This window comes from Protopterus annectens, chromosome 4.part1, assembly GCF_019279795.1.
Source record: "Protopterus annectens isolate FY-2018-M chromosome 4.part1, PAN1.0, whole genome shotgun sequence".
Taxonomy (NCBI): Eukaryota; Metazoa; Chordata; order Ceratodontiformes; family Protopteridae; genus Protopterus; species Protopterus annectens.
Genome location: NC_056734.1, coordinates 781,032,262 through 781,048,650, shown reverse-complemented (window position 1 = coordinate 781,048,650; position 16,389 = coordinate 781,032,262).

The following is a 16,389-nucleotide window of genomic DNA, read 5'->3' as shown; positions in this document are numbered from 1 at the left end:
AATATCCAAAAAAAAGATGATTTTATATATATATATATATATATATATATATATATATAAAGTCTCCAGGTGGAAAATAATGCAGGAGAGGCAAAAGCAACTTAAATATTGGGACGTATATCCAGGGCTAGAATCTGTGAAATGTTGGGGATAATCCCTTTTATCATATACTGGTTTGTCCAGAGTCATGGTGCTTTGTTCAATTCTGGAGACCATGTAGGGGATGGAAGGTCATAATGCTGGAAGGGGTTTACGGAATAGAAAGTAGTTTGGCTAAGACAAGTCATTATCTCATAGGTAAACACTAATAAACTTAAGCACTACATCCTCTTATACTCCTTTTAAGTACTTGCTCCCTTTTGGTTCTTTCAGTCAATAAGTAGTTCCCTATATTATTCAGGCATGTCCAAAGGTCAGTTTCGGGTTTACTCTCCAGTCCAGCTGGTGAATCTGGGAACCTTGAGGCAATGTTACAACTGCCTTATGTATAAAGACCACCCTCTCCTCCTCCCAACAAGCTCAAATATATGTGAAAGATGCAACTATATAGCCAAAATGGAGGTTGAGCTCTCTCAACCCAGTACTGGCACAGCCAGTCAGGAGGAGAAGGTAACCACACACACCACAAATCCAGTCTCACATAGACCTATCGCATCAGCAAACCAAACACATAAACACACAAAAACATACTCGGAGGCTCTAAATAAAAATCTGCCCAAGCAGTAGAGACCTCCAAAGCAGATATCCAAGCAACCCCTACCATGAAACAATACCCACGTAGCACATAGCTCACAAAGTCAGTGTGCCACACAGTCACAGCCCTTATGGCTAAACAACACACCTAATACACTTGTAATAGGTGACTATTGTCAGACACACTGACGTCCCACTCACTAGACTGAACAAGGAGAAGGTCACTGTAAGCTGCCTGTCGGGTGCCAGGATCTGCCACATAACACAAGCACTCAGGTCACTCCAAAGCAAGTACAAATATGACTCCGTCATTGTCCATGCTGGTGTGAATGACCTGAGACGTACCTCCCTGGACTACATGAAAAGAGACATAGAGGAGCTGTCTGATCATGTAGCCCAGGCCGGTATGACCCTGACCTTGAGTAGCATCTTGCCCTCACCAAGAATGACACCACAGTATAAAGACAAAATGATCAATTTTAACAAATGGCTAAAGTATTGGTGTCTCTTGCCTCCCCCATAGTGTCTTTTTAGGCAAGGCTCAAAAGACAAACCCACCTCCATAGACAACACAAAGAAAAAAAAAGACTAAGGGTAATGCTGCTCAACGCCAGAAGTCTAAACCTCAAGATGCACACACTCGAGACTCCAAGAGCACCCCAGCACTAACAGGTTATACTTCATGCCATGCTTTTCGGTCCCAAAACTCGGACCGAACCACAAAAGGAGGGGGAGTATCTATATTTATCAAAGATACCCACACCTCCAGGTTAGTGGCACTGCACGAAGCATCGGAGACCATCCATGTGCAACTAACAGTGGGCAAAACTGCATTTCAGTTTGTAGCCTGCTACAGACCACCCTCCCAAACACAAGAACCCCACTCAGCTTTCCTGAGAACACTGGAGCATATGAAGGTCTCTCCAAACGCCATTATATTGGGTGACTTCAACTACCCAAACATTGATTGGGAAAACTACTCAAGCCCAAACACCCTTGCCCAACAGTTCCTAGAATTTATAAATTCAAATGCTATGGAACAACTGGTCACCACTCCCACAAGAGGAGAAAACATATTGGATCTGGTCATCACCAACATGGGGTCTCTATGTTCCACACCAGAGGTATACCCCTCATTGGTAAGATCAGACCAAAAACTAATCTCACTGGACATCCATATCCCATCCCCACTCCCAGCCAAGGAAACCACGGTGAAGAACTTCTCAAAAGCAAACTTCGCATTTCTCAAAACTAAGGTGAAATCCTTCAAAGCCCCCGGGCAAGTGGAAAATATGGCCCAAAATACAGAATCCTTTACAAAAGCATTCTATGGACACCTACAGGAATGCATGGAGCATGCTATCCCAAATAAAACCAAGACTCACTCCTCCAAAGGCAGGAGACCTGTCTGGTGGACCCCGGTCATAAATAAGCTATACAACTATACAACAGAAGGAGAAAGCTACTACATGATAGAGCAAAATCCCAAAAAGGGAAGGTGTCTCTGATCAGTACTAGCAAGAAACTATGATCCCTCATAAAATCATCTAAGGCCAGCTTCAAAAGAAAAATTGCACAAGACACTAAAGATAATCACAAGGCCTTCTTTAGCTATGTCAGGAACCTGGGAGGCAACTCCCAGATATGCTCTGAGTTAGTGCAAAATGACAGAAAATACACTGAACCCACAGACATTGCCAACATCCTGGCAGAAAGGTTCAGTGCAAACCCCCCCCCCTTCCCCCCCAAAAGAGCAAATGTCTATCCCAACAGAGTGTAGCCTTCCTGAGATCACAGATGCACAGGTGAGAGCTAACCTCTCCAAAGCAAAAAACACAGCATCAATGGGACCAGACGTTGTCCCGGGCTGCATCCTACAGGAGCTCCAAGAAGAACTAAACCCTCATATAAAGCCACTGTTCAATCTCAGCCTTGCTACAGGATATGTACCCAAGGAGTGGCGTACAGCAATAGTGGTCCCACTCCACAAAGGTGGTGCCACAACAGACCCCGGAAACTATCGCCCTATAAGCCTGACTAGCCTGGTCTGCAAAGCTATGGAGCGTATCATCATGGAAATCATAAACAAAGACATTGGGAACCTCCAGACACTGGATCCTACCCAATTCGGCTTTGTTAAGGGCAGATCTTGCCTCTTGAACCTGTTTGACTTCTTTGAAACAGTTACCAAAGCCATAGATGAAGGGAAGGTAGTCCACACAGCCTACTTGGACCTCGCAAAAGCCTTCGACACAATACCCCACTCTGGCATCATAAATAAGCTCACCAGCTTAAATATCAACTCCTATGTCACAAGATGGGTTACAAACTGGCTCAGGGATAGAACCCACATGGTCAGAATAGTAGGTGCCATGTCAGACTCTAAACCAGTTACAAGTGGCATCCCACAAGGCTCAGTCCTGGGACCTCTCTTGTTTGGTATATATTTCTCTGAGGTACAGGCTAACACGGGTGGACTATGGCTGACCAAGTTCGCATATGACAGCAAACTGGGTGCCATAATCAACTCTCCGGCTGACACAAGCATCCTTCAAAAGGGTCTCACAGAGATGGATAACTGGTGCCAGAGCCATGGCCTAAAGCTAAATGCCAAGAAGTGCAGAGTCATCCCCTTTGGGAAAAACAAAGTGCCCACAAATTACCACATAGGTGGTAATCCATTAAGTACAGAAGAAGCAATTAGGGACTTGGGGACCCAAGTAGATAACAATCTCTCCTTTGACAATCACATTGCCAAAGTGGTTAGAAAGACCTTCTATATAGCCATGTTATCACGAAAGGGTTCACATTTCGATCAAGAGAGGTCACTGTGCCCCTTTACTCATCACTTATCAGGCCCATAATTGAATACAATGCCCCATTTGGGATGTACCTTACCTGACACCTGCAGCAACTGGAAAGACCCCAAAAGTACCTCACCAAGAGGATCAAGGGACTCAAAAAGATGCCCTATGCAGTTCGACAAAAGAAACTCCAGCTCTACTCAATTGCATACTGCCTACTCAGAGGCGATCTGTGTCTGACGTATAAAGCCATGTCCAACCCAGAATTAATGGACATGCTTCACCTCAGGAAATCCAAATCCCTTAGAGCTACACGATCCAGGGACTTGAACCTCAGCAGAGAAATAAATAGGACATGCTGGAGGGACAGATTCATATCCTAGAATCTCCCCTCACTCTGGAACAAAATCCCAATCCATGTTAGGCAGAGCCCCTCACTGACCCTCTTCAAGAGAAATCTTGACGAGTGGATGGGAGATCGTAAGTTCACCCCTGGGATCTCTTCTGTGTCCCTGCTTGACAGAGGTAAAGTAAACTAACCTTAAAAGGGTTACCTTCTGTGACCTACTATACAGAGGCACAGTCAACTAATCTAAAAGGGTGGCGAAAGCCAAACACACTCTGGCTAGGCTTATAAATTCCCTAGGGTAGATAGCCTAGTATCAACCTATGAACCTATGAAGATACTATTCAAATGAGTACTTAAAATGAAACGCTGTTTTAAAGAAGCAGTTGGAGCAAAAGCTAGTGAAACAAAGGGATTTTTTCATACAATGGGAAAAATAATCCAATCTACTAAGATATAACCTAGCACATAAAACATGGAATAGTAAAGACAGATGTCTACCTACTGAGATAGAAGAAATAGTGGAACATGATAAGATAGCAGATGAGAGTATAGCTATGACAGAAAAATGTAAGCTACAAAATTGCTCACACTGTGAAAGAATATGTAAAATACCAGGGCAGTGTCAACTAAATTAAGTATATTCAGCAACAGATATCTGGATATCAAAGAGTATCATGAAAAGTTGTGTATATTGATTTTTATTGACCATTGTATAGCAAAATGTTTCAGTCAGTTGTTTCATTCAAGATTCCCAGTAAAAGGGTGAATATATGTATTGTACCCACAAATGTACCAAGCTTAACATTGCTGCACTAGGGGACAATATTCTAAATGTTGATCACTAATGCTCAGTTTTGGCTTTTCTTTAAGAAAGTCAAAGACTGTGCTATCCTGGAGATTTATCTCTTCCCCAAAACAGTGCAATCTCATAGTTGTTATACATAGCAACTGTGCAATTTCACAGTTATACATAGCAACAGTGCAATCTCACAGTTGTTATGCATAGCAACTGTGCAATCTCACAATTGCTATACATAGCAACAGTGCAATCTCACAGTTATTATGCATTGCAACTGTGCAATCTCACAGTTGTTATATATAAGTAGCAGAGAGTTTGAAGATGCCCTCCTCACATTGGGGATGAAGGGGAGTGCTTCTCCTGCAAAAATGTTTTTCATTTTTTAATAATATTCACTATGAATCATAATTGAGTGATTCCACTGGACCACAACTGATGTTATGTGAGTCAGTGAGTGTTCCACTGGACTTTCTCTAAAAAGCCTGTACTCACATGTAGTGGATCAAGCATTAGACATATTGTTATAGCGTTTGGAATACCAGATACAGATATGACTTATAATGGCCCACCTTTTAGCAGCCATCAGTTTAAAAAAAATTCTGTGACAGCCAAAGAAAAATACACGGGAAAGTAATGATTCCAGCTTAATGGCTAATGGATCACTTCGTACATAATCTTAACAATGATCTAAGAATAGCCAAGTCAAGAGTAATTCACAGAAACCAGCAGCTTAATACTGTGTATGGGCCTGTATAACAAGAATTCACTGTAATTCAAAAATATTTCATATGTCTACTAAAGTGTAGAAATGTTAGTAAAGTGCACCTATGGGCTGCAAATCTCTGATGATTTTGCTAATATGAGTCCTCCAGTATGTAGTGATTACTTTTGTTTCAGTGATTCAGTAACCCCCCCCCCATATATATATATATATATATATATATATATATATATATATATATATATATATATATATATATATATATATATATATATATATTGGGAAATAAACCCAGGACTCCATAAAAGAAAGGGGTAATGTATTGTAGTAAAGAGACTAACTTCCAGGGAAAAAGTGAGGGTCTCGGCAATACTATCAAGCTAAACAACTAACTTAAAATTGATCTGGTAGTTTACATTTTGGTTGTCCCACATTTATTTATGCAGTATTTTTGTGTTCTTTAGATTACATTTACTTCAAAGACATTTGTCAAACCCCATAGATTTGTATTATTCACCATAGTATTTCTCTTTGGGGGAGACCACCGTACACTGTTCCTAGAGAGTTTCAAGTTTCCCAGCTATTTTTTTTACTTGAGTTTGGAGGTTGTGGGAGGTTGCCCCCATGTGTTTGTTTGAGGGTGATATGTTTTTTGGTGCAGTTTTTATCTTTAAATGTTGTGGTTACCATTACAGTATACTTCACTATTGTCTTCACATCATTATGTATTTCCTAATAACCAAAAGCATGTACTCTAGCTCTCAACCCTGTACTCCATAATTAGAAAGAAAGCAAAAAATAATTAGACAAACGCCTCAAATTAGGGACACTTGCATATAGTTCTACAATTATTTAGAATGGCTGAAAATGTCTAATTTTATGAGAAATGGTACAAAGGCTGTAGTCAAAATTAGGCACATCCCTACAAATTAGGGGCAGCTGAATGTCACAGCCTATGTGATCTAGGCTCTGTAATTCTTTTAGCATCACAAAGTCTCCTTCATCCCCACTAATGAAGGGCAGGACAATTTAGCTTCTGTCAAGGTCAAATTCCCAAAAGGTCAGAATACATACATACATGTTCAGATTTTTCCATTGTATTAGATCTAGGACTAACCTTGTTACTTAGAGAATCCTTCTTGATACATTTATCAAATATAGGCACATGGCAGTCGATTTTGCTTTTGCCTTGAAGCTCACATTAGGATTTGTGTGATAGAAAAAAAAAAAAAGATTGCTGCCTGACTTTGTCCTACATGAATATAAGAATTTATTTTATAAGTGTTACTTTATATCCTGAATGGTGCTGCGGTAGCGTTGTCGCCTCACAGTAAGACGCTGTCCGTTTTGATTCTCAGCTAGAGCGTTTTCTGCGTGGAGACATGCGTAAATGGGTGTACCTTCATTGAAGGTTGTGCATCAGGGCTGGTAACTCAGCATGTAAACATCAACTACAAATCATTAGCGGACCGGAGTTCCACTGTGGTGACCCCTAACCGGGAAAAGCCGAAGGACACAACAACAACAACAACAACTTTATATCCTGAATGCAAAAAATAATATTTCCATGGTGGTCTGTGGTGGGAAAATTTATTTTCTCTTAGGTGTGCTACAAGGACAGCGTTGGCAGCAAAGAGCATGGCAAAGGTTATATAATTTTTGTAGGACTAAAGTATGTAAATGGGTCAGGTACACTATGATGTAATGGGAAATAAAACATATACGATAACAGTGAAAGAAGTACAGACTGCACAGAAATACTATTAAAATGTGATGGTTTGTGCAATTACATTAACACCATACAATGTTTATTATAACAGTAATACATTAATGTGTGGGTACATTACTCCTACTCACACAGGTCCTACTCACCTTTTACACCATCCTTCTATAGAGCCACGATTTAAAGTGTACTGACAAACAGCATCGTTGTCTGGTATGGAAATTGCTCTCTAGCTGATCAGAAGGCATTGGATAAGATTGCTAAATAAGCCATAAAAATCATTGGCTCCAATCTTCAATCACTACAGGACATATATTCAAACAGATGCTATGGAAGAATTTAAATACTATTGAGGGGTATACACCATCCAGCTCATGGACTGTTCAAACTCCTGCCAACAAGAAAGTGCTTCAGAACATTAAATGCTGGACATCCATAACACACTACATGAGTAAAACATTATTTGTGTGCAAAATGTCGTTGTTTACATAAACTCTCTGAATGGTTCACTTCATGCATCTCTATCTGCACTAGGAAAACTGTGAACTGTAAGTTTATGGTATATATTGGTGGTGGGTAAGTTCACGTGTGTGCTTCTTATTACAGTACTGTTTTTTGCATATCCTTATATTTCTACTGAGTCTATTCCTGGTGTTGTATTTGTTGTTCATAGGTTCATAGGTTCATACTAGGCTATCTGACCTAGGGCATTTACAAGCCTAGCCAGAGTGTGTTTGGCTTTCGCCACCCATTTTAAAATGAATTTTGCTATGCCCTTTTTCGAGGTTAGTATACTGTGCATCTGTGCTTCTGATGTAAATAGAGCTTTCAATTTTGTTTTACTTGATTTACTTTTTTGTGTCTGTTTTTTTTTTTTATTTTTATTTAATTTAAAGTTTTTATTAATTTAATCTATCATCCTTCTGTAAACTGTCATTTATATGGTATGAGCCTGTGTATCGAAATTTCCTGCAGTGATGCACACTTTTTCCACTGTATTGATTTGTATGGCAATAAAGTTTACTTTGACTTTTGATTATAACTATATTCCCATTACTGTCAAGCCTTGGGTGGGTAAGTACATTTTTAACAATTTTTTTGTTTAGTTCAGGCCTCATCATACCTGAAAAAGACTGTTTAGTGTGCCTACTCACAGAGTGAGTGTATGAGTGAATGAGCGAGCAAGTAAGTAAAGAAAGAAAGAAATAAGCACCCAAGTAAAGACAAAACAATACAAATTATGAACTACAGGTCCCCTTTGAAAGCAGGTTCCATCAAGAAGCTAATGAAAAGATCTTAAAGCAATACAAGACAAAAGAGCAGAAATGAAATGCTTTGAGATAACAGCTTGACAGATTAAAATAGATTGTTTCCAGCATAATAAACACAGTACAGGAAGGAGAGGCTAGACCTGGCTAAATCACTGAGCAGAGAAGGGAAATTATTTAGGACAGGATAGTATCACTGAATGAAAAAAAGTGACACTAGAACAGATAATTATAATATGAATAAAAAACACTGACTGAAGAAGGGCTGACAAGTGAAGGATTATACTAGTTTGAATGCCAGTGTGTATATGTGAGATTTGTTCTAACTTAAGAGAGTTTCTTACTCTTCTAAGATTGCAGCCTAGTGGCTGTTGTTTTGAAAAGTGTTATGCAAAGTTTAGATAATAATCAGCACTGTGGAGGTCTTAAGGACTAAATTACAGCAACGGTAATTCAAATGTCTTTGTTGTCAATGAATTTGCATGCTACAAGTTTGACCTTATGCTCAGTTTTAAGTTCCAAGTCATTCAAATGTAAATAAAAATCAATAGAAAAAAATCTTTATTTTTTTATTTTTCTCAAAATACAAACCACAAGCAACAATGAATAATTTTAAATATTAGCCAGTTTCAAATAATGAATTCAGATGTTACTCACATGTACAAAATGTTCCCAGCCAGCTACCATTTAAACTTTGTGCAAATACCTATCATACATATGCAGTAATCACTGTCATTATTTTAATTGTAGTTGACATTTGCTTTCCAGTGAAGCATTCTTCCACAGAATATTGAAGATTACTTAGTGAGATATAAGGCTGATCATGATTTTTAATGCTATGAATTATGCTACCATCACAAATAATCTGCTAACTAAACTCCATTTGCTGGCAGGAAAAAAAAAATGATGCATCCATCTTATTTCCAGAACTCTTCTTATCTTGTCCATGAACATAAATTGTAACTGTTTTAAGGGAACACACACCCATACTTTTCATTTGTCTAGATTTTCACAGAATGTCCAGATTTTTCCATCCTGTTTTTAATCTGTTCTACATAAAATAGATGGTTCTCTGGCAAATCATTGAGGATTCCTTTCACTAAATAATGACATATATTTCAGTTTCAGACTTTATATCTTGTTATTCTAGCAACCTTCTAAGTACATAAAAGCAATATACAAAATTTGTCACTGATTTTGGCCCTTCATTCCCCCATTTTATTTTAGTTTTGTCCAGATTTCTTGTGCTTAGAGGTTGAGAGGTATGCACACACCCCATATTTCTTACTGCTGTGTGCACTCTAGTTCATTATTACATATAAGTAAAACAGGTTCTACTTTTAGATGTTTCTTTGGCAACATAAAATAAGAATGTGCCACATTCCCATTCCATTCTAATATTTCATGTAAATAAAGCAGGAACCAGAAAAGCTACAAAACTCACACACCAAAAAATGCCAACAGAGAGCCAAGTGCCTGATTGTGAGTAGTAATGAGCCACACAGTACTGTAGTTAACGTATAACTAGTTTATTTTAAACCAAGACATGTTTTCGTCACTCCAAAAGGAGAAACTTCTTCAGAAATAAAAGCAAAACAATCCTGGAACTTTTTTTAAAAGTTCCGCTTGAAAGTAATTACTGGTACAAACCAATCAGCTAGTCTCACTAGTTGAGAAGAGCTCGAGGTTTAAAGTGATATCAAGCAAAAACCTGTTAAAAATATATATTAAAAAAAATGTGTTAAAAAATATATGACATTAGACAGTATAAACTGGACATGGAAGCACCAAATGTACAGAAACAGCTCCTATATACAAAAAACATTGTATACAACTAGTTGACAAAATGAATTACTATAATCTCAAATAGTTGTGAAAAGTTTCACTACAGTTAAAGATGAAACAAAGAACCAAAAGTATGGTAGTGTTAATTCAAAATTAGTGAAAAAAATTTTCGTTCACTATCAAATGTGTAGTTTGAAGTGTTTGTAAACAAAACTGAGGGGTGGAAATTTATTTTCTTAAACAATTTTTTAGTTTCAACAAGCATGTGATGTTACAATTATCATTAAGTCCAGGATGGCAGAGCGCATTTAGTAACAACTGCCATTCAAGTTCACAACATTCCAATAGAATAGAAGTAGGTCCCCGTCTAGTGTCAAAAGCTAACTGGTCAATAGCTAAAAATTGAAAAGAATGACCAGGTTTAGTGTTAACATGCTTAGCTAAGGCATTGTCATTCTTGTTTTTAGAGACCGCATACATGTGTTCATAAATTCTATCGTGAAATTTGCGGTCAGTTTTTCCTACATAAAAAGCATTACAGTTTTTACACAAAGCCAGGTAAATAATACTCTTAGAATTACAATCTACTTTATGAGTAATATAGTACTTTCTACCAGCTATTTCAAAAGAACTGCTGCTTTTAATATGCCTACACATACTACAAGCTCCACAAGGAAAGGACCCACGTATTCTATTATGGACTCTAGGTTTTTTACATTCAAGGAGACTCTTTAAATTAGCACCTCTCCTGTAAATAATGATAGGATGGGAACCAATTCTCTCCATCAATAAGTTATCTTTACACAAAAGGTACCAGTTTTTGTTTAAAATCAATTTAATTTGGTCACTGTCATTATTGAATGTAGTAATAAAACAAGACTTATAATGGTGCTTAGTTGAACTGCAGTTAATAACTGAAGCATCACTGTTGAGGTGCACCTCGTTAATCAAACTATTTATAGAGTGAAAATCATTAATCATGTCAACTGGGGTAGTGATCACCTCATTGATAGTGATCTTATAGTTTAAAATGGGGCTAAACAGACCTGACTTACGTTTATTAGCTACCTCAATTGTTAATTCTTGCACTAAATGGATAGGGTATCCCCTATTGACAAACATGTTCTCCAATAGTTTACATTCCGTTATAAAATCTGTATCCGTAGAGCACATTCTAGCTGCTCTGACCAACTGACCCTTTACGATGGAACGTTTCTGTGTAAAGGGATGTGCACTAGAATAGTGCAGAAAGGAACTACAGTAAGTTGGTTTCCTATAAATGGTGGAATGTAACCCATTGTTAGCAAGGACTTTGGATATTTTAACATCCAAATAGTCGATGCTAAGTGTGTCAAATTTGTATGTGAATTGGAGGAAGGTAGTCGTGGAATTGAAGTAACTAATAAGTCTGTCTGCTGCCTCACTATCACCTCTAAAGATGATAAAGATGTCGTCCAAAAATCCCGTGTAATACACGAGAGAATTAGAAATGTCCGGTTTGTCAAAAATAAATTGTTTTTCCCAATAGGCTACAAAGATATTGGCAAGGCTTGCCCCACATGGGGAGCCCATAGCTACCCCATGTTTCTGTAAAAGGTACTGACCATTAAAGGTGAAAAAATTGTTTGTCAAAATGATGTCTATAAATTCAGAGACCAGATATATATCATTCGTTGGTGCATTCTTTTCTTTCAACATTAAAGATATCCATTCAACTGCTTCCAAGTGTGGAATGGAGGTATATAAATCGACCACGTCAATGGTCAAAATGTTAAAGTCGTGGTCGATGTGTAAGTTGTTAAGACTTTCCAAAAAGGACCAAGAGTCCTTACAGACTTGTGGGATTTCTCTCAAATATTTTTGGAGTATAAAATCGACTACTTTAGCACAAGGGTACGTTAATGATGCCCTACCATCTATAAGAGGTCTCATTGGTGGGTTCAAAGCGTCCTTGTGGATTTTCGGAATCCCAAACATTATGGGTAACTTTGGAAAGGGAATATTTAATGTAGTTGAAGGTGTCTAAATCTATTTTAGCACCAATGAATGAGTCTCTGAAGTAACTTTTAACCCTAGACAGAGCTATATTATATTCATTAAGTGATACCTTAGAGTAAGCTGGATTGTTCAGTACTATTTCCATCCTGTTGTTATAGTCAGTGATGTCAAAAATGACTAAACCCCCTCCCTTGTCTGGTTTAATACTATTTTTTGGTGTGTGAGTTTTGTAGCTTTTCTGGTTCCAGTTTGTTGACTATGGCGACAGGGGTATCAAGCAGTCCAGTGAGTCCGAACCTTTTTGGTTCACGTAAACAACTGGATTCTTCTAATTTTGCTGATGTACTGAGTTTGCTAACTCAACATTTGGATTCTTTAGCGAACCGTTTGGACATGGTAGACAGAAGACTTAGTGACGCTGCTCCTGTTTGTGACACAGGTGTGCGTTACAATAACTCTAATAACCAGAACGGATACAGCTCCAATAACGGTGGTAGTGAACTTATGGGACAAAGTTTTAGTTCACTACATTTCCCTCCAGGACAGATAACTCGGGTGGAATCTAACTTGAATTCCACAGATTCAGTGAATTATACCAATGGCACAGGGCTTAGTGGCACTCCTTCCTTCTCGGAATGGGTGAACAACATGGGTAACCTAATGAAAGGTTTCACTCCTAACATGGAACGACCAGCCTCAGGGTCTTTGACTACTCCTGTGAGTACTCAAGTTTTAGCTGATAAACTAAAATTTTTTGATTCTAAACTTTTTAAACTAAAAAAGCTCCAGCTAGAAGTGGTTTATTTTAAACAATGTCTAGCTGAGAAATTGGTGTCTAAGGGCTTGCGTTACCATCAGTTCCTGACAGGGTTATTACCTGACTCTTTATTCCATAAGGAACTACTGGACTTGTTTGACTCTTCTGGCTTTTTATTAATGGAGCTTATGATAAAACACTATTCTACTCAAATTGAAAGCATTACTGTTGAAGTGAACGATTTGGCTAAGGACATTAGGACACATGCTGACTTTTCTAGATACAAGTACGATTACGAAAGGGTCTTTAACAGTATTGACCAATTAATGGAGAAATTAAAACTTAACAAAATAAAGAAATTGAATAGGGACTGTATATCATATTCTAGCAGGTCAGCATATCCTAAACCTCATATAGTACAAGTTTGGACACATAAACCTTATGTGATTGGGGTTAACCTTTCCAATTCAAATAGTAACTCAAATAGTTTAAGCGATGTCAACACGAATTTGGAAGTTAATAATGTCCAAACCCCAGAACCATTAAGACGTAGTGAAAGACTGCAGTCAATCAACAATAATAGCAACAACAATAATTACACTCATCGTCCAGTCCATCTACCTCATAACCAACCACAAGAACAGGTTTTTCTTCAAGGGGCGAACCCCAAGAATTCCTCAAAACCTCAACGGTCTCTGAACCAGAGGTACAAAGTTTGGAACAACAGGAGGAAGAGATGAGTGACCTCTCTTTGGACTGTCTTTCCACCAAATTGACTATAATAAAGAATGCTAATGGTGACTTCAATATTTATAATTTTTCATCTATCACCATAGAACCAGTTTTGGTAGAGTTATTAGCTAAGGGCAACACCTTTGTACCCAGCAACAACATGAATATTGCTTAAACATTGATTGATTTGAAATGTTTTGTCAGGAAGTTAAACTTGTCTTTCCTTCTAGGCAACAATGATCTACCCCACCCTCCATTCAAACCGCTCAGCACTTTTAACCCTCCTCTACACCCCCTGTTATGTGTGTTTGAAAATGTTTGCAAACTTGACATTAGACATATCGCACACACCCGTAAGCATGTTAATTATTCTGGACCCCGTAATGTGAGTTTTGAACAAACCCTAGCATTGAATTTGATCAGATCATCTATTGTACGGAGTATTAAACCAGACAAGGTAGGGGGTTTAGTCATTTTTGACATCACTGACTATAACAACAGGATGGAAATAGTACTGAACAATCCAGCTTACTCTAAGGTATCACTTAATGAATACAATATAGCTCTGTCTAGGGTTAAAAGTTACTTCAGAGACTTATTCATTGGTGCTAAAATAGATTTAGACACCTTCAACTACATTAATATTCCCTTTCCAAAGTTACCCATAATGTTTGGGATTCCGAAAATCCACAAGGACACTTTGAACCCACCAATGAGACCTCTTATAGATGGTAGGGCATCATTAACGTACCTTTGTGCTAATGTAGTTGACTTTATACTACAAAAATATTTGAGAGAAATCCCACAAGTCTGTAAGGACTCTTGGTCCTTTTTGGAGAGTCTTAACAACTTACGCATCGACCACGACTTTAACTTTTTGACCATTGACGTGGTCAATTTATATACCTCCATTCCACACTTGGAAGCAGTTGAATGGGTATCTTTAATGTTGAAAGAAAAGAATGCACCAACGAATGATAAAGATCTGGTCTCTGAACTTATAGACATAATTTTGACAAACAATTTTTCCACCTTTAACGGTCAGTACTTTTTACAGAAACATGGGGTAGCTATGGGCTCCCCATGTGGGGCAAGTCTTGCCAACATCTTTGTAGCCTATTGGGAAAAACTATTTATTTTTGACAAACCGGACATTTCTAATTCTCTCGTGTATTACATGGGATTTTTGGACGACATCTTTATCATCTTTAGAGGTGATAGTGAGGCAGCAGACAGACTTATTAGTTACTTCAATTCCATGACTACCTTCCTCCAATTCACATACAAATTTGACACACTTAGCATCGACTATTTGGATGTTAAAATATCCAAAGTCCTTGCTAACAATGGGTTACATTCCACCATTTATAGGAAACCAACTTACTGTAATTCCTTTCTGCACTATTCTAGTGCACATCCCTTTAAATAGAAACGTTCCATCGTAAAGGGTCAGTTGGTCAGAGCAGCTAGAATGTGCTCTACGGATACAGATTTTATAACAGAATGTAAACTATTGGAGAACATGTTTGTCAATAGGGGATACCCTATCCATTTAGTGCAAGAATTAACAATTGAGGTAGCTAATAAACGTAAGTCAGGTCTGTTTAGCCCCATTTTAAACTATAAGATCACTATCAATGAGGTGATCACTACCCCAGTTGACATGATTAACGATTTTCACTCTATAAATAGTTTGATTAATGAGGTGCACCTCAACAGTGATGCTTCAGTTGTTAACTGCAGTTCAACTAAGCACCATTATAAGTCTTGTTTTATTACTACATTCAATAATGACAGTGACCAAATTAAATTGATTTAAAAAAAAACTGGTACCTTTTGTATAAAGATAACTTATTGATGGAGAGAATTGGTTCCCATCCTATCATTATTTACAGGAGAGGTGCTAATTTAAAGAGTCTCCTTGAATGTAAAAAACCTAGTGTCCATAATAGAATACGTGGGTCCTTTCCTTGTGGAGCTTGTAGTATGTGTAGGCATATTAAAAGCAGCAGTTCTTTTGAAATAGCTGGTAGAAAGTACTATATTACTCATAAACTAGATTGTAATTCTAAGAGTATTATTTACCTGGCTTTGTGTAAAAACTGTAATGCTTTTTATGTAGGAAAAACTGACCGCAAATTTTGCGATAGAATTTATTAACACATGTATGTGGTCTCTAAAAACAAGAATGACAATGCCTTAGCTAAGCATGTTAACACTAAACCTGGTCATTCTTTTCAATTTTTAGCTATTGACCAGTTAGCTTTTGACACTAGACGGGGACCTACTTCTATTCTATTGGAATGTTGTGAACTTGAATGGCAGTTGTTACTAAATGCGTTCTGCCATCCTGGACTTAATGATAATTGTAACATCACATGCTTGTTGAAACTAAAAAATTGTTTAAGAAAATAAATTTCCACCCCTCAGTTTTGTTTACAAACACTTCAAACTACACATTTGGTAGTGAACAAAAAGTTTTTTCACTAATTTTGAATTAACACTACCATACTTTTGGTTCTTTGTTTCATCTTTAACTGTAGTGAAACTTTTCACAACAACTATTTGAGACTATAGTAATTAACTTTGTCAACTAGTTGTATACAATGTTTTTTGTATATAGGAGCTGTTTCTGTACATTTGGTGCTTCCATGTCCAATTTATACTGTCTAATGTCATATATTTTTAACACATTTTTTTTAATATATATTTTTAACAAGTTTTTGCTTGGTATCACTTTAAACCTCGATCTCTTCTCAA